The 23086-nt window shown below is 40.7% G+C and overlaps 1 long non-coding RNA gene across 1 annotated transcript; it reads right to left on the minus strand.

The window, feature by feature from the left end:
* Positions 1-294: 294 nt before the first annotated feature.
* LOC114143370 (uncharacterized) lies at positions 295-19630 on the minus strand. Its single transcript, XR_003595235.1, has 3 exons — positions 19448-19630; positions 2881-2892; positions 295-307 (listed from the first exon to the last, which is right to left on the minus strand). It is a non-coding gene; the product is annotated as an uncharacterized LOC114143370 (long non-coding RNA).
* Positions 19631-23086: the final 3456 nt, after the last annotated feature.

The raw sequence follows: 23086 nt of genomic DNA on the forward strand, positions 1-23086 counted from the left end.
ATTTGCCTCTGTGAGCGCGTTCTGTCGTTGGGGAAACAACAGAGAGCCGAGCGGGGTCAGGGCGGCCGTGTGGCACCTCATCAGTCAGCCCAGCAGCCTGGAGGAGCGATGGGTTAAACCTGGCTCTGTGCCTTGTCTTCAGTTGCACCCAGATGGCTTGTTCCAAAGCGGAAGTCGAGTTCCCGCTCGGCCGGTCGCGGCTTCCATTTGGAAACGTCCGGCGGGTTTGCACGACCACCTAAACGTTTTAACTCAAGAGCGAGTCGAAGCAAATCCATCGCTGCTGCTGACACTTATGGATTTGCTGCTTTGTTTGAGATAATGGGCACAAGGCCGCCGAAATGTTTTCTGGTTTGTTTCATCAGAACCGTGTCACATGCCTCCGCAGATGGCCTTCTGGACCACATGAGAGGCGGTTTCACCCTCAAGGCAATCAGACACCGGGGCCAGGTCACAGTCAATTAAAAACAGGCTGACGTATAGCTGGTCGTGCGTTATATCACTAAACACAGACTGAATGCTTCCATATGCTTTTCGTTTGAAGCGGACTGGCCTTTTCTGTTTTGCGCTCTTCTGCGAGATTTGAAAACTGGGGCTCCGTCACATCATCACAGATATCGGGTGTCAGCTCTTGAATATCAACTCAAGATGCGGTCAGCTTTTTTGCCTTCTCAAAGGAAAAGGGGGTCACTTTTCAGGCATTCGCTGCTTTAGGAATTGAGTGGCAAGAGATTCTCAGAGTATAGAAACAGTGTTCTAGTAGGTGCGTTTCTGTTTAACCACAAAAATTGCGCAAAGATGAAATTTTGAAAATAAATACTATTAATGGAAACACGGGTATGTCGGGAAAAAAAATTACGTTTTGCGAGAAAATAGTTTTTGTGCTAGGATGAGGTGGTTTGTCAGCTGTATGAAAACATTTTTTTTTTTTTACATCATGAGTCACGTGATCAACAGCTAAAAATGGCAAAGGAGATGACAGGAGGTAGTAGGACGATTTTATTTTTTCAGACAATGTCCAGCTGACTCTCACAGCGTCACACAGTTCATTAAAAGTTGTGTAATTCGAAGGTGTTGAAAAATAGTCAACTGCAAATTCCCCAAAACGCCGCACGTGCAGCCGCTCCCAACTATACGGGGTTTGTTGAGCCAACGCCTGCAGACGTCTGCTCTTGTGGCTGATAGACCATGAACGCTAGCGCCATGGTTGAATTATGAATATATCTCATATAATGATGTGCCACGTGAACAAGCTTATTCAAGTGTGATTTCCATTTCATTTCTTATTTACTGGAAGCAACACCATTGTGAATTTTTTTTTTTTTTTTTTACATTAGCAGAATATAGACAAAGATTTGCGGACATTTTGGATGTTGTGGAGATGCAGGCGTAGAGCACAACCCACGTAAAGAGGTCTTGGTCCTCAACGCCGCCTTCGCAGGTTTGACTCTCGGCCTGATGGCCTTCGCCGCATATCTTCCCTCTCTCACATTACCCATTTTCCTGACTGACCACTCTTAAATAAAGGCCACCAGAACCAACAGAAACAGCAGTTTTGCACAGATGGCAGAGCTCCTCAGCCTTTCTTTGACCCATATGGAGACGGGATGATTTCACCCACTTGGGTCTGAGACTGGAGCAGCTGTTGGTCCAGTCCTGGCTTCTGGGAAACATGCAGGAGAGCTGACCACAAGACAAAATTCAGACACTGATGGCTAATTGCTTTTAATAAGTTGGCTTCAATCAATGTTTAAGTAAAAAGAAAACAAAAAAAATTCTTGCAATATTCAGTGTGAAGCAGACCTATTTGTCTTGTAAAATACTTTATTTTGAAACATAAATATGACCTATAAACTGGATGCCAGGTTGTGTTTGCTTAAGGTTTTTTTTATGCTGACTTTAGAGACCCAGCATATTCCCTTAGGTTAATATTTTGCATGTCTACTTTAGCATAACATTGACCATCTGTGACATCAACAGTAATGAATGACGCTCCATGGACTGAATGCTAAATGAATCATTTTCACCCAACTTGTAAAGCGTGCAGCAGCTGGATGCCTCACTGAAACGCTTACAGGGTGTTTTAACAAAATGAAGTGATGAAAGCATGTCACTGACGTGTGCATTTCTTCTTTTCAACCACTCTGCTCCCGTTTGCATTCTGCTTCTAGTTAAGGGTTCTGTCTCTTTTCTTTTGTTTTCCTTCTCCTTGCGTCCTTTCCTCCGTAATTGCCTTTTCTGCTACTTGAAATAGTCTGAGCCGAGCTTAATTAGACCACTCTCCTCTCTCTTTCTCGCAGCTTTGACCGGTCGGCACCTGCTTTCACTGCAGAGTGAGACAGATACAAAGCAAACATAAAGAGTAAGACTGAGCTGTCGGCCCATGAAACACAGCGCAGGGCTGTTCGCCGAGATAAGAGGACTTCAGGAGCCGTCAGGATGCAGCGGGTGGGGGAGCGAGTCTGAGGAATCGCTCGGTGATGGTGGTGATGAAGGTCTCGATACAAACGGGTGGAAGGACGGACCCCCGGAAGAGGAGGTGGGGGGAGTGTTTTGGTGAGAAAAGCGCAGGCGAGTGAGATGCTTTGAAAGACGAGAATCAAAGAGGTCGTCCACTTTGAGCGGAATCGCAGAGGGCCGCTGCGGAAAGGTTTGAAAAGAGAACCACATGAGAACCACAGCTTTGAGATGAGTTAAAGAAATAAAAAATAAAAACAGATGAAAGTGAAAGGAAACGGGGGGGAAGGAGTGTCTAGACTGAGTGGTGCATGCGGCGGACCGTTGGACCATCAGGGTCAGAATCAGTTGGATGGATTCATGTTGGCGTCGCTGAACTTTAAAGGGGCAGTATTATGTGAAATTGACTTTTCTGAGCTTTACATCATGTTATATCTGCGTATCTCATAGGAGCTACTTCTCTGTGAGATGCTGGTAAAAAACGTTGTTAATGGAGGAGCCATGTTGTAATGACTTCCTGAAGGCGGAGTTTCAGAAAGAGCAGGAGCTTCTTAAAGAGACAGAGGCCCAATTTCAAGGCGTTAAATCACAAAGTAAATTTTTTAAAAAGTTATGTTTGAAATATACCGCATTTCATAACAACTGCAGGTAACATAGTAATATGATTGTGCTATAAAACGGCACAACGTGGCTGGAAAATGCATGATACTGCCTCTTTAAAACACACAGAACCTTTAAGACGCTCGACATGGAGCAACAACCAGAGAGACGAGCAGGATTCTGATTAGCAACGGTGCCTTGTGTGATTAATTAAAGAGACTTAATGTGGGTGGCTCTGTGTACAGAAAACGTCTTCCACTCTGCAACAAACATTGTGGTTCATGCAGTCTGACATGAAAACCCACAAGTCATAAACATGATGCCGCACCATCGCTCCCTTCGCTTTCACTGGATAAATGAGGCTAAATAAAAGAATAGTAAAGTTTTAGTGTGGTCAGTGAAAACCCCCAGCAGATGAACAGTTGTAACATTACAACAAACTTCCATAACTTCTGCCAGGATTTTATGTTGCTTTAATCTCTACAATCATTTGCCACTTTGTTTTAGACTAGCACATGAAATCCCAATAAAACACACCGAGGCTGGTTGATGTAATGTGACATAATGCGTATTTTTGCAAGCCACTGCAATGTTTAAAAGTTTAACAAACTCCATCTTTAATTAAAAATTGTATTTTTTTTCTAAATAAATTGAACATTTCCACGCCAGTACAGCGCTCCTCTGTGCCAGCATAACAAAAAAAGAAAAGTGAAGTAAAACCTGAAAACAGGAGAAATTCAGGAGGCTGATTCTGTAACAGCAGGAGGAGAGGTTTATTGTCCTGCTGTAAGATTTGTCAGGATTGTGAAGAAGCTCACTGTTCCATGGTAACAGCATCCAGTGATTCCTTCATACAGATAATATCAGCATAACCTGGAGAAGAAAATAAAACTGGCAGAGATATAGTTCCTTCTGGCTCAAAAGGGAAGATAAGAGCTGATTCTGTACATCAGTAAATCAATAATAATTCCATTATTATATAAGCTATATAATCTGTTATTGCACTTTTAACTCTATAAATGTTTTCATCTTCGTACCAGTTGGTTTGTATTTGTTTTCTCCGGGGGTGGGGGGGGGGGGGGGGTTCCCGAGGGTTTCATCATGCATTAATAATCGTCTGTTCTCCACTGCAGCAGCTCTGCTCTTGTTGTTGTTGTTTGTTTTTCTGGAGGGTTTGGGAGAGTCTTTGTGCTTTATCATGCTGTAATGTTCATGGCGACTGCTGATCAGTGTTCACATGAATGCTAATTTATTTCAAAAAGTTTCATTTGCTAAATAAGTTCAATAAAAATGTCTTCTACAACGGCTCTTTATGATTTTGACGAAAGTGACTAAAAAAAAAACAACAATTTTTTCCAAATATGGATAAATAACAACAACATGCAAGTTTTGCATTTTCTTAAATTTTTTTATTTTTTTTTTATTAGGTTGAAAACTGTTTTTTTTTTTTTAAACACCATTTTCCAGAAATAACATCCTGCAGAAGACAATATGAATCTTTTTTTTTTTTGCAAACATCTTATGTAGTTTTTTTATATTTATTTTAAACTTAAGAACAGAAATAAAATGCAAAAAAAATTACAAAATTTTAAATGCCTACAGTAGATACTTGTCAAAAATGAGAAGCTGTCTTATTGTGAAGGTCATGTAACGTGCGGCTCTAAATGAGGTTTTTTTTTAACTGCACTGAGCTGAAAATGGCTGAAAAGATTGCAGACCTCAGAGCTGCACAGTAAAGACGGCTGGAACTTGTTAAAGAAATGTATCTCTATCGTGAACAGACTTATCACTGCTTGTTTTCTGGTGGTAGCTCCGGTTACCTTGAAAAGAAAGTGTGCGGCCATCTTTGTTTTGCGTCGAAGCGTACAATATTGTTTTATTGACTTTAGGAAAATGCACATTTCCATCCATTTGTGTTTGTTTTAGTCCCAAACACAAGCTACAAACATTTATACAGTTCCATACATAAAAATGAGAAATTCTGTGAAAACTTAATAAAAAGACTGAATTTATAGGCAGACGAATCTGTTGTTAGAAGTTTGCTGAATATCAAAATGCTAATTTAAAATAACAATTAAAAAAAGTTACAAAACTATGAGATTATATGAAATGAGTTTTGTGAGTTGCCAAATGTGAGCGGGCTTATTTCCCATTTCTCCTCAAGAACACTTTCATCAAGAGTGGGATCAGAACCTTAGAGAGCAGCTTCCTCCAAAAATCCCTGAACAAATTGGCAGTGATTTTTTTCTTTTCTTTGGCTTTTCTAGCACGATAAAGATCTTTGTCCATCATTTATCCACCAGAACCAAACTGGTGTGCTGCAATCCCCTTTTTTGACAAATAGAAATATCTAAGTGGCCTCTCTGCGCCTTCTTCATCCTCGTCCTTGTCTTTAGATGAGAGGTAAGAGAATAAACGGCTTCAGCGGCTATCTTTCATCCCGTCTTTCTCTCCCTGGATCTCGACTCCTAGCCTCTCCACGCTGCTGGGGGTGGGGAGGCCGCTTCTGAAGCCTCTCCAAAAACTTCAAGCTTTTAGCCTGAAGTGTGTCTCATTGTTGCTGCGGGATTAATGTTGATGGCCAGTAACTTTCCTCATCCCGGCCGCAGATTAAAGAGACATTGCCGCGCTTCTATTTTTACCAGTAAACGCACCAGAAATGAGCAGCGTCCCTTTTGAAATCCATGAACATATTCGCTCCACGCACACCGCCTCTTTCATGCGAACAAAGACATTTTCCAGGATGTAGATTTTCCTAAAAAAACAAAAAAAGATGGGAGGCATCTCTGAAGCTTTTAAAGTAATCCATATGTTACTCGCACCTCATCAATGTAATCTGGCCTCAGTGAGGGGGAGGAAAAAAAGAATAAAACACAACACGAGCAAATGTAGATAAGGCGGCGCTGTCTTGTTTGGAAGATAAATTTCTTGCTCTGCTGATGTTGTGCTGGGTTTATAATGATGGGCTCAAGGTTACTTTCTATCCTTTATACAAAAGAAAATCTATTCCAATCACACGCAGCCCCGCAGAGAAAGAATCGCCACTGAGATGTCCGATAGTCCTGAAATCAGTCGGCCTCGTGACAACAGACTCCTAAAAGAATTATCTGCCGCGACAAGATGAATGAGGACACCTCGCGAACACACATCTCTGAATAAATCTGGAACTGCGTCAGGAAACCACAGAGCGACAAAATGCCCTTGAAAGGATTCAGAGCCAAAGACAATATGAATTTAAAGGTCTGTTTCAATTATTAGATATTTGTATAAGAGCCAATTGGACAGATTACAATAAATGTATACTTCTTGTTGAACATGTGCACATATTGACAAAATAGTGGATCGACAAATACAACCCCCCCCCCCCCCCCCCCCCCCCCCCCCCGCTTCACATCTCAGCTCTCTAAGGTCAACACGAACAAAAAACCCATCAGATATTTACACTCATGCACATAACTAAAGCAAAATAAGACGGTGAAAGACGCATTCGTTTAGGCAAAGCTTCCAAGTTTGAAGAATAGGAAGGAAAGCCTTTTGTAAAACCTCGTAAAGTATGTAATTTCCTCTGACTTTAAAAAGAACATCATGGACACTGAGGGACATTTATCGGACTTCCAGTGTCGTAATGAGGAGTGTCCAGTACTAATAAGATCCTTTTGAGCAGAATAGAGCACTTCAATTATTTCTAATGCTCTTTATTAAGTGAACCACTGAGCAGGAGTGTTTCAATATATCTGTCATTACCAGCAATATGCCAGGTAAGGAAACCTATCACACATGAGAATATGATATGAGGATGGAAATGTATCCATGAGGATCCACTTTCCATTTGAATGTGAAGCACATTGCTTTGCAAAGGTGTTCATATCCTTTGAAGTTCTTCCCATGTTGTCATATCACAACCACAAATGTAAATGTGTGTCTCTGGGATTTTATGTGCTAGACTAACACAAAGTAGTGCATATGAAGTGGAGAAAAAAAGTCTTCCATTCGGATGGTTTTACAAAAGAACCCTGAAAAGTGGGTTGTTCATTTGTATTCACAACCCTACAGGACTTTGTTTTGCTGCAACTACAGCTCTAGGTGTTTTGAGGTTCGCCTGTACCAGCTTTCAGTTCCTTGTGATGTATTTTTGTGACTGTTGCGTTCTAAAATGACTGATTTCGCTGAAGCTTTTTCAAAAAGTTGCAAATGGGTTTTTTAGCTTAATTTTTGTCGTTACTTGGTTTTACAAGAAAAGTTGAAATGAAGCCTTGGCGTAAATTCAAACTGGGAGACTCTCTAGCCTCACCTGCATCATCCAATCGGTGCGTCTCGCTCATCGTGATCGACCTATCAATGCCGGACCAAGTCACGTCACGGCCAATCACTGACCAAGCTCCGCTGATAAGAACCTCCATCCACGGCATCTTCCGCTTTCCAGCTGCGCTCAACCCACCTCCACCCCTTCTCCACCTCCACTTTCCTGGCTTTTCAGGCACACATCTGTCACCGACCTCCACCACCAGTGTACGGGCCCCGGGGGATGACATTTCTAATCAGCATTGGGAATGCTCATCCGAGCTTATTGCAATTCACAACTCGATGTCCTCAACCGGGGCCCAAGCGCCAAAGAACTTTAGTTCCTGCATGTCAACAAACCTTTTCAATCGCTGTCTTTCTCCGTCTGAATCTGTCCAGATTGAAATTGCTGCACGTAACCTTCCCAAAAAGACAGATTTTTAACATAGGATTTAAAATCCAAATTACATTTTCCAGTCTTAAAATGGCAACACTTACAAAAAAAAAAAGGTTTCTACAACAACAGCACCAAACGAATGTTACCGTTTGGAGTCGAGCATGCTTCACTTTATAGGTTTGGCTTTCGAGAGATGTTGCAAAACAGGAAGTTAAATTAGAGAGGCGCAAAGGGGATTGGTAAAAATTTGCTGAGTTAAGGTGATTGGTCAGATTTGTGGAAAAGTGGAGTTGAGTGGTGAGGCGTTTGATGCCTGGGAGGCGGACACATCCTCTGTGCACTCTGCTGAGACGTCACAATAGGGTCCAAATTTTTTTCTTTTTTTTTCTCTGACTTTATTAGAGCTCTCGGTAGCAATGAATCATCTTTCTGACGATCCTTGCCGAGTGTTGAATCTGCAATAACGACTAATGATTGATGAATGAGCGCCTGGTGGGAGCCGTGTTTGGACTGGGCCCTTTTCCCGAGATGTAAACAGCTCCTCAACGGAAACGCATTAACTGATTTCCGTTTGTCAGACGTTTTGATCGATGCCACGCGGGGTTTTTCCACGTTGCAGTCTTTTCCGACACGTTTGCTTGAGTTCACGTTTAATTATTGATATGTCTAATGATAAAATTATGATGAGGTTGTTCCTTGGAACCTTTTTGCCCCGAGACAGATCAAACACACAGCTGCTTCTTTGAATCTGGCCCCCCTTCCACCTCCCCGGCCAACCTGGCAGTTGTCAGAGACGTGGCTCTGCGCCCTGGCATGCAACCTGCCACTTTCCTGGCACAGCCTGAGGCGGTGGGAGCAGAGGCGGCGGGGGAGGGGCCTGTGCCAAAAGGGGCATCTCCGGTCACTGTGGGAGTCCACCCTTTGGACACCAGGATCCCCACAGGCTGGCTCTTCCACCTGTTCAGATGGAACCTGAGGCACACCTCCCCCATATGTCACCACATTGAGATCGCTCGGACTCTGCCGTCTTCTAATTCTAAAACAGACTTTAATCATATGTAGTATTGAGTGATCTCTTTTTTAAATTAATCAAATAACTTGTTCACCATACTTGAAAACACGGCAACAATTTAAACACCTTGACTGAAATGGTTCAGGCAGAAACAGCTCCGAGCTTACATTTAGGATGGTGTATGGCGGCCATTATACATAGAAGAAAATAGTGATGTTCTTCCAAGAATTCAAAATCTCAGAAATTTTCCAGGAAAAAAAGGACATTTCTGAGCTCGAAAAGTTGAAGATTTGCAAGAAGAAAAATTTTTTTTGATTAATCTAAGAAATTTTCTAGAAAAACCTGAGTCTGAGTTTCAAAAGTGGAACGTTTTCAAGGACAAACGCAGAAATTGTAAGAGTAATCTCGGAAATTTTCTAGAAAAAACCTGGAAGTGTCTCAGTTCCAAAAGTTGAAATTTTTGTTTTCTAAAATAGAATTAAAATTTTTTAGATTATTGTCAGAGATTTTGTAGAAAAACCTTGGAAATTTCTGAGTTTCTGAATTTTGAATAAAAATAAAAAAAATCAAGAAATGTAAGAAAGTCAGAAACTTTCCAGAAAACCTTGGGAATTTCTGAGTGTAAAAGGTCAAAGTTGTACTCCTTTTTTTTCTATCTGATATGTCCTCACATATATTTATGCATGTCCTCCGCATCAAATGAAACTATTTCACAAAGTAGTTCGAAAGATAAAAATCCCAAAGCATGTCACATTTTATATTTAAATCACCAGAGAGAAACATAAAAACAAAGAAAACGTTCTGAAACAGGTGCAACACAATTTGAAGCTATTTGTAACCATCAAATATTTTCTTTCTCATCAGTTTTTTGAAAATCATAATGAACTACATTGTCCTAAGTGCTTTCACCTGTTTCATATTTAATCTCGACAGCAAAAGACCTGTTTATTAGCTTGTTTTGTAATTTTACAAACATGTCACGAATCATATTTGGATTCACATCATGAAAAAAAAAAATCTTTGCACCCCTACTTGCAGTAAACTTAACTTTTTCCTAAACATTAATGACCCACATCATATCATTTCATGATAGCAAAGTTGCATCTTCATAGTAAACAGCCTCATTAATAACTTGCATGGGTCATTTTTGAACTATTACTGAACATTACCATTCTATACACAATCAGTTTCAACGTCAATTATAATAATTGGATCAAACTGCTGAAGAATTAAATAAATCAGGGAGCAAAATCAAAAATGCGATAATAATAATATAAATATGTAAAAAGGTCAAACAAATCACATTAATAAAACCATTCATCAGTGAGTTAATTAAACAAAGCTCGTCTTAAAACCCATCTATTTTATTTGGCTTTCAACTCTAGCGGGATCTAGTTTTAAATTGGATGTTTTTGTTTTTAAATTGTAAGTTTTTATTTTATGCTTTTTATTTTTATGTTGTGTGTTGATGTACAGCACTTTGTATCAGCCGTGGTTGTTTTAAAGTGCTTTATAAATAAAGTTGGTATGGTATGGTATGGTAAACACACAGTCAAAGCGCAACAAGATTCGTTTTGGTAGTGATGCACTTGTGGGAATCGCAGCCAGAGTTGGTCACTTGTTTTTCAAAATAAGATAAAGGAAAACACGCGAGTACACAGAATCTATGAGAGCAAGAGTTAAAATGGTCAGACACTGATGATCAAATTTCATTTCTGGACTTTGTAGATGGTGGTTCTCAATCTGTTCAGTTCTTTTTGTTGTTTTTGTTTCATGCTTTCTCTTTTCTGGCTGTAAAGTCATCTGAAACCAGACATCCCGTCCTAGTTTCACTGCGCCACTTTCTTTTCTACGTCTCCTCTGGCGTTTTAAACGCTTCTCTCTTTTCCTGCCAATTTGCAATAGTTTATAAACCTGGCTTATGTTCTTGAATTCTCTGTGGTTAGAAGCTCTTCATTCTTTCCATTTACTTTATTATTTTTTTTTTACATCTCCCCCTACCAGCCGCTCCTGGGCGCCTCTTCACAGAGCCGTGACAGGGTTTGGCATTAATGGTAATGACTTTCCTATTTCCCTAGAAGATGTTTTAATATTTTCTGCCTTTTAAATGCGGCTCCAGCAATTTTGGCACTGATTAATCTGCTGCTTTCAGAGCTGTGGTGAGTCTCTTGGTGCGTTCAGACCTCCAAACTGCCAGAAAATGCATTGCCAAACAACTTTTTAAAGCTGAAAATTGCAGCTAAATTACGTCAATCTTAATGTAACTTGACTTAGTTGAAATATTTAGATGCGATGATGAAAAGAAAGTTCACTTCTTGTTAATTTTAGGTTTTTAAATGTCTAAACGATCTGGTTTTTAACCTGAAACCATTTGAATCTAATTCCATGAGTTCAACGGCAAACATTACATGCTAAAAATTAATTTATTAAACAAAGACGAAGCCAAAATGCAATAGGCACACCCTCAATTCCTATACAGTACTGCACAAACCGTGTAAATGCTAGTATTTAATACTTTATAGTGAAAAGATCAATTAAGTGAAATTCACTAAACTCTTTTCAGCTTGACTTTAGTACACTCTGTTTTTTTCTTTTGTCTTTTACTTGTTTTATTTCCTTTTTTGTTCAAAATAAACAATTCATTTTTGCTTTAAACAAAGATAAAATAAAGAACCTCGTTCTTTATTGTAAGATGTTTAGTCTACTTAGCATGGCCACCAATAACAGCAAATAAACTATTTTCCTGTAATGGTAACTTGTTTCCACATTTAGCACCGAGTACATGAGATTGATTGGCAGCGCTAAGACCCTCCTCCTGGCTCTGACCGGGTTTTTTTGACCGGGAGTGGTGCGTTCCGTCAGATGGCAATAGAAGCCTGGGGAACATGTGGAGGAGATCAATCTTTTCACAGATTATGTGTCTCAGATAAAGCTGTTATGAAATAGTGACAATTTTAACAAATACGTAAAAAACATTAATTTTTTATATAAAAGTTATAGCCTTAAAGCTAGTGCAGCTTTAAGGCTATTTATACTACCAATATAAAAAAATAAACAGACTTATTTATTATTTTTATTTTTTCAATCTAGGTGCTGACTGCTATAAAACCAAAAACATAAATATTGTTTCACTGCAGTCAGCAATTGCTAGTATTTTGAAAGGTGGTGCAGAACGATTGACAACATAAATGTAGCATGAGTTATTGTTTGGCAGAATAATTCCCTTTAGAGCAAAAGTTTATGTGTTTTGATAAAGTTGATTGGAAAAAAAATGTGTTTGCCATCGATTAACCAAATTGTGTGCGTGTTTTGTGACATATATAAAAAAATTATCTTAGGTACAAATAAACACTTGTTAGGCATTTAAGAAAAAAAGACTTTTTTATGGTTCTCCGGTACACCAGAAGTGTTCATATGCCCTGCAGCTCTGTCCCCCACATATCAGGCTGCTCTTCAGTGCCAGGAGGTCAACGCTCACTCAAAACAGACTCAGCTCAGAAAGTTACATTTTGACGTACACAACGTCCCGGAGTAAACTGCTTGTTCGCAAAGTTGGTATCCATTCAGACTGTTGGAAATTAGAGAAATTGTCATGAGAAACGCAGGCAATCGATACGCTGGACTATGAACTCGCAGCCGTCGTGGAGTCTCCACCGTTCTACCAGCGGCTCCTCTGCCATTTAGATCATTTTTCTTAAAAACTAAAAAACCGGAAAACGTGACTTAAAGTCCATAAACTGGGCTGTCACTTTCCCTCCATCCATCCCAGAGTCGCGAAGCAGCGTGGCAGCAGTCCTTACTTCTCTGCCACTAAGATATTAAACTCCCAGCGTGCATTTTGGAGCAGCACTGCCTGGCATTTTAAGATCAGGCTGGCATATTGAATTATTCTTTTTGTTTCTGAGCTGAAGGAGGATATTCTCGCTCTTTACGACTCGTGTTTAGAACCCTCCCTGAAAGTCGCGTCAATTATTGAACGTTTGCAGAACATGAATAAGCAAAATGGTCTTAAAAATACATATGCTTTCGGTCGCTTTTTTTGCAGCCTAGAAATTAATCTTTTTGTGCTGATCACTCTGATATGGAACAGACGTAATTGCGAAGTTCCCAGAGGACTTCTTCACTGCAGAGACTTCTGACAAAAAGTGTTCCACATCCAGACTTTTCATGAGCCAAGTTTTGCTGTCTTTGGGTCGTGAGGAGCTTAATTGGCGGTGACAAGTGTCGCAGGAAATGTCAGAGCTGAAGGGGAAGGCTTCTGAAAGAAACTCCCCAGAGTGGCAGCAGTGTCAAGAGAGAGATTGTGTAAGGTGCTCTAAGTTCAGAGAGCAGTGTGAGTTGATTTCCTGTCAATGCAGACAAGCAATCAAGTCGTCTGTGGAACAACAGCAAGAAAGTGAAGCCTCTCTTAAAGAATATTCTGCTCTGGCGTTCACCTAAAGACACATGGGGGACCAGAGTGGAGACAAGCTGTTGACTCTGCCGCGTTTTTACATCTGGTGCTGACACAAAGTGATAGTAATGCTCTCATCTGTGCTGTCACCAAATCAATTATTCATCCCTTCACACCAAACTCCAGCTAAACGCAGTTTGGGTCGTTTTACTCCAATTTGCTATGACTTCATCAATCCAATTTTGTTCTACATATATTATTTTTTTTTTTACAAAGCTTTTATCTTTAGCTAAGGATGTAAAGAGGGTGCATAGGGATGACGGGCAATTTTCTGAAAAGTCCTGCTTTAAAGACACCCTGGATGGACTCCGAGGGAGCGGTGCATGTGACGAAACCCACTGACATCCCTCAATTATGAACGTTTTCCGCAGAGAAATTGACTAAGATTGCTCCATCATTTTTGTCAAATTTTTTTTTTTTTTCTTTTTTACAGCTAGAAAAATGTTTTTCTTCTTCTTCTTCAAGGGAGCCCAGCAAGTCTCAGAGGACGGTGAACTAAAAATAGAGGCTGTAAAAAATCTCTTCCTTAAGTTTAATAGCCTGTAAATATACATTTGCTATACTTGCACTTACTGCTGTATTCTGTTTATCTAAGAAGGATTTGCTACCTTCTGTGCCAGGTTAGCAAGCTGACCGCTATTAGCAAGGAAAGCTAGTAATGCCCGTGTCTGCATTTGTATTTCTTAAGATGGAGGCCAACAACTTTCAGTTATGACGGATTAAAATGGTAATTTTTTGTTTTTACAAGAAATACAGAAGGAGATTACATTCTCATTTTTCCAGAGCAGAGAGGTAAGTTACACCTGGTCCAGTTAAAATGCAGAAAGTGCTAGCTGTAGTTGTGAACAACTTGGTTTGGGATTACATGATGCGGCAACACGCATATGATGACCCTAGTGTTAAAATGTAATTTTGCAAATCCTTTTAATCCAGTGCTGCAGAACATTTGAAAATAATCTAGGTATCATTTTCTGCAGTCAACAGAAAATGCTTTACATATTCAAAAATAGACTAAATAAACGTGACAAGTTTGGTTTTTAAGTAATACATGAATATTCATTTGTTTTTCCCCCTTCAATAAATGAGCATTTTACTGCTAATAATCTCCCAAGTTTGGAAACTCTTAAACTACTTAATTTTTATTTTTTTTAAGGGATTACAAGAATCCCCCCCATCTTGAGAAATTAAAATCCCGTTCCACTTATTTTGGAAAAAGAGACGTAAGCAGAGCGGTACTCTCCTAGAATACCGCAATACTGTAGGAAAAGAAGAAAACCTTTTTTCCTTTAAAAAAAAAGATAAATAAATTCTGGATAAGTAGAAAATAACTGCCTGCCTCATTCACACCGCATCTTTTCTGAATCCGTTTCCTTTACTTCCTAAACACATCGGCGCCACCTGTTACCTTTTTCTAAAAGCCAGAACTATAAATTCACAACATTTATTTTTTTTTTTTTTAGTATCATATTCCCGCGACCTCCATAGTTGTGCCAGAAACCCAATATTCTCTCAGCACATCTTCAAGTGTGAGTATTCACTTCCAAAGCCAGCGACCGGCTCCGTCTCCCGGCGGCGCCGGTCACACCGTGTTGCTCGAGCGTCTCGCTTTGTGCAGCAGCTGGTGTCGTAAATGTGCCGTAATTGCACAGACACACACGGACTGTGTGTGTCGCTCGCAGCATCACACCGCATCTACTCATCTGCAGTCTGTGTGATAATGACGCTTTAGCCCCACCTCACTCTCTCCGTCTCTATGAGGCCTTCCCTCTGTGTGTGTGTATCTTTTTTTTCTTTCTTTTTAGTAGTAGTTAAAGCCAGTCGTAGTTGAGGAAATACATTTTATGTTTTTTAATGCCCATTCTTTGCTGCATATCCCTCCGTGTGCCTGTGACTGATTGGAGGAAATGCTGTAGCGTCGTGGCCTGATTGGGCCCCAGCAGTCCTCTCCGCAGTAGCGACCCCTGCTGGGAGGTGTTGCGGGAGCAGATTCGGAGGCGCTATCCTGTTAACAAGGAGCCTGCTGAGACAAGCTGTGAGGAAACGCCGCTCCAAGACGTGTGACTTCAAGCGAGGGCTGTTTGTGCCAGACAGTTGGAGATCTACGTGTCGCCGTCGTTCGTTTCGTTTCTTTTCTTTCTTTTTTACGTTATTGAATAGAACTGCTGGAAGAATCTGTTGTGGAAAAATGTGGGACATTTGTTCCTTTTATATTTTCTTTCAACAAAGTCATTGTAATCTGTTAAAGGAGACGTTATTATATAAAATTTTATTTTATTTAAAAAAATTTTTTTGGAGCATTAGCCTATATCATGCTATAAAGTTATTCCCTCATCAAAAACATACCCGGAGTGTTGCTTTGGTTCTTCAATGCGTGTTTGAGAAATCCTTCAATCTCCCGTGGCAACCAAAACGCCTTCCAGACGCTGCTCCTCCTTGCAGTTCCCACGCGTCCGCCTCACAGAGCGCCCCTCCCCCACTCAGCTCCTTCAGACTAGCAGCAGCAACTAGCAAACATCTGGTGGAGCTGCGTGTCGGCTGAGCTCATCATGCAAGCTCCTTTTCAGTGAAGCGCTGGTAGAAACGTTGTTAAAGGGTTAGTAGGGAAGCGCTGTGAGCACTTCCTGAAGGCGGAGTTTAAAATGATAGCGGTTCAGTTTCAAGGCGTTGGTTTACAAAGTCAAATTTCTTTCTAGTCATATAACGACTGAAGATAGCATAATTTCTTAATGGTGCTATAAAACGGCACTGTGTGAGTAGAAAACATATAATAATGCTTTTTTAAAGTGTCCTTCATAAAGAGCTTTTCATGAATTCGTTCTTTAACAAATAAGAGTAATTCAGCAAAGTCCCAAGAGACGCAACAATCCCAAATGGTGATTGTTGGAGAATGTTTTAATAGTGCCTACTGTATTTTGATGATATGGTAAAGTAAAAAAATACTTACATCCAAATAGATTTCCAGGTGCATTTTTGCATATAGGCGATTGTAACTGAGTCGATCTAATATTGTTCTGAATATAATTGGATTTGTTTGCCTTCTAAAGAGTGTTGAGGTGACATTTTTTATGGCCTGGTGCCACTTAATTAAATAAATGTAGCTGTGTCAGATCATGTAAATGCAGATCTCAAATAATTACTTTATTTGCTAATAGATAAAAAGAGAAACTAACCTGGCACTATGTGGAAAAGTAATTACCCTTATACGTGACGATTGCTTGTTGGTTCGGTCCGCTCTTCTCTTGTAGAACTGATTTAATTTGGTCACGTTGGAGCGATTTTTTAGCAAGAAGGGCCTGTCACAGCGTCTCCCTTGAATTTAATCAAAGACTTTGACTAAACCACTCTACCCAACCCATGATGATGCATGGACTCTGCATGTTGCAGGTGGATTCTCTCCAGGTACTCTGGCTTCGTCCAGCTGTCCAAATCATGAATGTTTGGTTCAGTGGTTCTCTTTCTGTTTCTCTTGTTTGTCCCTGCTGAACTCTTGCTGTGTCTCGTCACAGCACAGTGTCATCATTTGAGTTTACAAGCCTCTTCTATGACTGAATGATGATTATGTTGCTCAACAAACAGACAAATATTGGTCTAAGAAAATGATCAAAATATGTGCTGAAAATAAGCAGAAAAAACTCTAAGACCTGTCTAAGACTCTAACGCCTGAACGAGCTCTTGATGATAAAGTCTGCCTGATTCTAAACAAAATATTTTTTTAAAATGATAAATCGCAGTTTTATTAAACCGGATACAAACCAAACTTTCTCATTTCTAACTTAGTTATGATCTATGCTGCTGGCATACAGCAAAAACGCATCTGAAGCTCACGACTGCGTGACCACGCCTTTGTTACATGGCTTTAGACCCACAGGGAAACACCGAGGACTGTTTCCATAAAAGAACAAAAGAACGATCCATCAGTGGGGAAAACAGCCCTGGCTCCCTCTGTGCTCCATCAGCTACATGCAGAGCGATTCTCTGGGGGATGTACTCCAGACATAATGAGAGAGAAACGTCGAGAGTAAACAGATCGACTTTTTTTTCTTTCTTTTCTTTTTTTGCAGGCAGGCAGGCCTAATTACAAGGCACGAATAAATAACTGTGTGAGAAAAGGCAGGAACGTCAGCATAATGCATCGTAATGTGCTGTGGGGGAATTAAAGCATCGTTTGATTACGTTGGGGTCTGGAGGCCTAATTATCATCCTTAAAGCTGCAGTGTGTAACTTTTAGAAAGAATATGTTTCTGACATGTTTGTTAAAATTATCACAATGCCGTGACAGTATGTTATGAGACAGATAATCTGTGAACAGATCAATCTCCTCCATTACCTACTATTCCATCTAAAAAATGCACAGCTCCCGACCAGAAACAACCAATCAGAGCCAGGAGGAGGGCCTTGTCACTCACAATGCTAAGTGTGGGAATGGTGGAGGAACAACTCGCTGTTAAAAGAGAATTGTTTATCCACTGTCACAAGCTGTTATGGTGGCTATGCTAACTAGCCTGAGCATTCGCAACAGGATCTGTTGGCAGAGAAAAGCTGTAGCAGTAGCAGAGTGCAAGGGGTTGGGGGAAACAGATGATTGACAGCGCTAAGACCCTCCTCCTGGCTCTGATTGGTTGTTTGTAGTTAGCACTGGGTGAAGGCAGAGAAGCTCTTCACAGCTTGTCTGTCTCGTGTAATAATGTCACGACGTTGTGACAGTTTCAACAAATATGTAAAAGATTTGTTAAATTAAGTTACATACTGCACACTACTGAAAACCTACTTTTTGTCTTAAAAATGCTTGTATTTTGGCTTTTTTTCCACAATTGTTTCATATTTTCCAACAAAACTTTATATCACATGAAGGTAAACTACATCAATTAAACCTATCTAGAAGAAAGTCCGTCTAAATGTAAAAAATATGATTTTTGTCTCTTTTTGTAACAACTACCATCAAACTATTTCGTCAAGTAGGAATTTTGCCCCTCTCTTGTTTGCTGAATCATTGTTAACCAGTCACACTTTAATAAGTGAGAAAATCCACAATAGACGTAATGCCTATTGTGGCATTATGTCATGCCACAATAGGATGATCAGATTCAAATCTTGACTTTGATTAGGCCACTGCAAAACCTTCATTTTGGTTTCTTTGGATCAGTCAAAAAATCCACGTAGTACCTTCTTTCCATGTCACAGTAAGCACCACCTTGTGTTGGGCTTGTCACGTAACAAAGTAATTAGACGAGGCAAAGCGTCTGTTTTTGCCTCCTTCACATTTAATAGGACATTAGGGGCAGAAGAAGGAATCTTAATCTGAATACTCTGAGCTCTGTGATGGTTTCAGACAATTTTCCCTGAACAGATTGCTGTATTTCATTTCCATGTCGGACAGCTCGGCGCTGCCCACTTCATTGTTTGTTTCTGTCGCGCTGCGTTTGAGTGCACTTAGCTCCCCAATAACCTCTCTGGTAAAAGTGTCTGATCATCCACGATGGGTAAAGCATTACACAAGCCCTTTATGCCCACTGGCTCCTGCTTTGCTCTCACAAATGAGAGATGAGCACGGAGAAGAGGCAAATAATATCGGGCCACCTGGTACCAAAATGAAACACTTAAAGTTGCATCTGCCCTATTTGTTGAGTAAATTGAGTGTGTTTTCTGAACAGGGCTTTTGAGATTGGCTGTTGCTTCCTGTTTGAGGCTGCTTCGGTCCCCGTTGTTTGAGAGAAGAGGAGACTTTTTAAAGTGGCTGAGGCAGTTCAACAAAGAAAAACAGCATACCAATTGGCAGCAAGAAAGCCCCTTAACCTCAAGAGCAGCAGCCTGGAGGGAAGCTGCATGTTCATCTCAGGAAGGGTGCATATGTTGGCCAGACAGCCCCTTAAGTGACTTCACCCCTTCTCATTGTTGCTCATCATAGATGAAAGAATGCCATTCATTCAGAGAGGGAAAATTAGAGAGCTCAGCTCCATCTGGAAAGAGCTCACGATGGTGTTAACATGTTCCTATAATTCTGTAAAGCCAGGGGTGTCCAAAGTGCAATGCAAGGATGATACATGTGGCCCATTCAGTACTTGTGCCTGATGCAGATGGAGACGTTTTATAATCAGGGTGAAATTAGTACTGACATAGTTTTCTTTCAGTGGAAAATGTTTAGTACGCCACAAAGTATTAGTCATTTTATTTTCAGCTCCTGCAGACTAGCCAGCAGCAATTAGCTGCCGCCTGGTAGAACTGTGAAGAGTGTGTGAGTTCATTACACAAGCTATTTCTCAGTGCAGCGCTGGTGAAAACGTTCTTAAAGGGTTAATAGAGAAGTGATGTTGTGACGACTTCCTGGAGGTGGAGTTTCAGAAAGAGCAGGAGTTTTTAAAGAGACAGAGGCCCAATTTCAAGGCCTTAAATTACTAAGTAAAATTTATTCTAAGTCATATTTGATATATAGTATTTTTTTTTAACTACTGAGGTTAACATAGTTGCTTGATTGCGCCTGGAAAACATATTATACTGCCTTTGAAAGAAATACATTAAATAAACATAGTCAAAAGAATCTTAGATCTAGTTGTCTTTATTTTAGCGTGAAAAATCCTTTTAAAATTTTGAATCCATAATAAATAACATCCTTTCCTACAAAAAGGGACTATATTTTCTTGAATATAATGTTGTTTTTTCTTGGCCTGTCAATAGTTTTGACTGGACGTTTTTCGGCCCACGTGACAATACGTTTGGACACACCAGCTGCAAAGCGCATACTTCCTTCGTCGTTCATACTACTACTAACTACCACGGCGTGTTTAAAACTTTAACGCGTCAACAGGCTTCTTACAAAGTCTCTAAATATTTATCCGCCAAAACAGAGTGTGGAAGGGAAGGGCCTCCCCGGTTGGCCTCTTCAAACACAAACTCAGTGGCTGTAACTCAAAGCCGGGCACCGTGGCAGGATTCACGCGGCATTAAGGATTCATTTTGAAGTTCGTGTTTACGCCGTTCGGTTTGTTAGCGTGGCGTCTCCGAGCAGGATCAGCCCCCCCCCCCGCTGGGATGATAGGGAAGCATCTGCCTTCACAAGATGGAGCCTAACAGAGACGGAGCCTACTGTAAGACGGCCAGACGGCTCAGGAAGCGGCGTTATCTTCCTCTGTGAAATTCATTCGAAATGCCAGGCTTGACAAATTACACCTGACTCCGTCTTAATAACACTCCATAAATGCCTTTTCTCTTTCCAGTGTTGTGTTCGGATGCACTCTGGAGTGTTGGGGTAGGTGAGGGGGAAACTGCCCTTGTTTGTGAAACGACCCGGAGCTGGAATCGTCCACGCCTGGCTTTGAAATGGACTCGGATGTATGAGGGGATCGTGCCTGGGCAAACGGATTGTGCTAACAAAGAGCTGCCTGGTTTAATGGCTTTCATTTGAATTTCTGTTTCTTTCGTTAGAAAGCGCTGACATTTTCAGGGAAGACCGAGAGCCATTATCGCTGACTAACCTTTAAAAAGAAGAGCGATGTGTCTTTCCTGAAGAGACAAAGCTCCAGAAAAAAAGGTCAATTTAAGAAATGATTTTCTTAAGTTCGAAGTAAAAGGCAGTTGCAAAAAAGAAAAAGAACATCACAAAAGGAAAGATGGTGGATGTGTTAGCACTTAATCTACAGAGTCAAATGTTTACTTAATGACTGAGCTGCTTATCATATCCCTCACAGCAGCGAGGTTCCGGTTTTACCTCTGATTGGGCTTTTAATGCTCCCATAAACAACTGCCTCATGAAAACAGATTGTGGTTTTGAAAGAAATAATACAAATACCCATGGACTTTTAACTACATCTTAGGAATTGTAAATTCCAGGTAAATGTGTGCCCTCCTGTGTAAATGAATGTGTTTGGGGAATCATTATTTGTGGATAACTGTAATTTCTCAGCATTAAGCTGTGTTTCCTGTCACCCAGTCCCCCACTTACTGAGAGTGCAAGTGCAATGAGTTTCTGGATTCACGAGCACCTCTGTTGAGACACAGATGGCTTAATGAGAGGTAATGTTGGCTCTGAAGAAGATGCAAGGTTAAGAAGAAAGAAAAACTAAGACAAGTTCATTCAGACTAACATTTATCGACCACAGGAGGTAGGCACCAACCCCTCCACAGTCCTGCAAAGATATTCAGGTAGAGACAATGGATTAATAAACGTATTACTGACCAGATTACCTACAATTAGGAATATAAATTGATATCATTTTCAATGTATTCAAACATGTAGTAACATGTTCACTGATACAGGTTGACTGGTACTATGTGCAACTAATTTAATTTGAAACAAAACAAAAAGTTCAAATGAACTATAATTTCAACGTATTTGATTTTGAGGTGAGATATTTCTCTGATTCTGTTTCAGGAATTCCAGTAAATTTTTCCGACTTGCTGGTCAAGAAATCTGAGTTCAGAAGGTAAACAACAAAGCTATGGATAGAAAGTCCGGTTCATTTGAGTGCGAATGCGGACTCGATCTCAGATGAGGACCAAAAAAGCCAACTCTGGTCCGCCTAAGTCTCTGTTCAGTTGAAGTAAACTGGTGCAGTTTGGATGCACTTGGGGATTCAAGCGGACCGGAGACCGCTCCAAAAGCAGGAAGCAGATTGTAGTGTAGGGCATTCTGGGAAAATACAACCAAAACAATCATGCTAGTCTAACTCTAGCAGGAGATAAGGCGCTAAAATCTGACGCTATTCCATTTTTGTTTACATTTTGTGAAGAAGGAAGTTGCGCTCATGTCTTCTTCAGAGGTTTTCCTGTAGTTCCCTTCAGTTGTTCTTGGTGCAGCGCCACCACAGGTGAGGGGGTGAACAGGTTTGTCAATTAGTTCGGATCGTTTGACACAGGACAGTGTGAAAGTGAACCGCACCAGCTGAAAAATGTAACAAATGTTGGAATTTTGGTCACCAATTGAATCGAGTCTACCGGACTGTGTGGTGTGAAAACATCCTAAAAGGTGACTTGTTCATATAACCAGTCTAGAAATACTGTTTCTACAACAAAAGTGGCGTCAGACACTCAGAATCAGTACTCTATTTCATTTTTCCCTAAACCTATTTCCGTACTATTTACACCCATCAAGACCACTAAACAGCTCTGTTCTTGATCAAATGAGTGCTAGTATTTTATTTATCGTATTAAGAAAAATCTTTACCTTTGTCTTTCAGCCTGAGCAGTTGAAAGCGCGAATCTGATTGTCTCACATCCACCAAGGGGCTGGTGTGAGCAGGCTGAAACTCTTCGGCTTCACAATGAGAGGTAATTAGGACCGGTAATTACCAGCATCCAGGAAAAGGAAGAAGACAGGGAAAGAAAGTGCTGACTTGTGTGAAGCGAGCCATGCCAATGTATGAAAATGTGCCCAGGTAAGCACTTGGATGATAGGTGTGTCTCAGTGTGCGCCGACCTCCTCCTGCGGAAATGGAGGTCGTCCATGTTGCCAACCTCACCGTCAGCTTTGAATTGGCTGCACGACAAACAAAAACAAATGTAGCAACACGCATGGAAGTCAATCCAACTTGCTTGTGAGATGTTTTCTTTTTTTTTTGTCCGCAAGACAAGGCTCCTTACACACATACACACACACCCACACACACACATGTTTGCGCAGCTATGGTTGCGGGGACTTTCCATTGACTTCCATTCATTTCTACAGCCTAAACCAGGGGAGGGTAACTCCAGGCCTCGAGGGCCGGTCTCCTGCAACTTTTAGATGTATCTCTACTTCAACACACCTGAGTCAAATAATGAGGTCATTAGCAGGACTCTGGAAAACTTGACTGCACTTAGGAGGTGATTCAGCTGTTGGATTCAAGTGTGTTGGACCAGGGAGACATCTAAGAGTTGCAGGACACCGGCCCTGGAGGACCAGGATTGCCCACCT

This window comes from Xiphophorus couchianus, chromosome 4 (genome assembly GCF_001444195.1).
Source record: "Xiphophorus couchianus chromosome 4, X_couchianus-1.0, whole genome shotgun sequence".
NCBI classification, from domain to species: domain Eukaryota; kingdom Metazoa; phylum Chordata; class Actinopteri; order Cyprinodontiformes; family Poeciliidae; genus Xiphophorus; species Xiphophorus couchianus.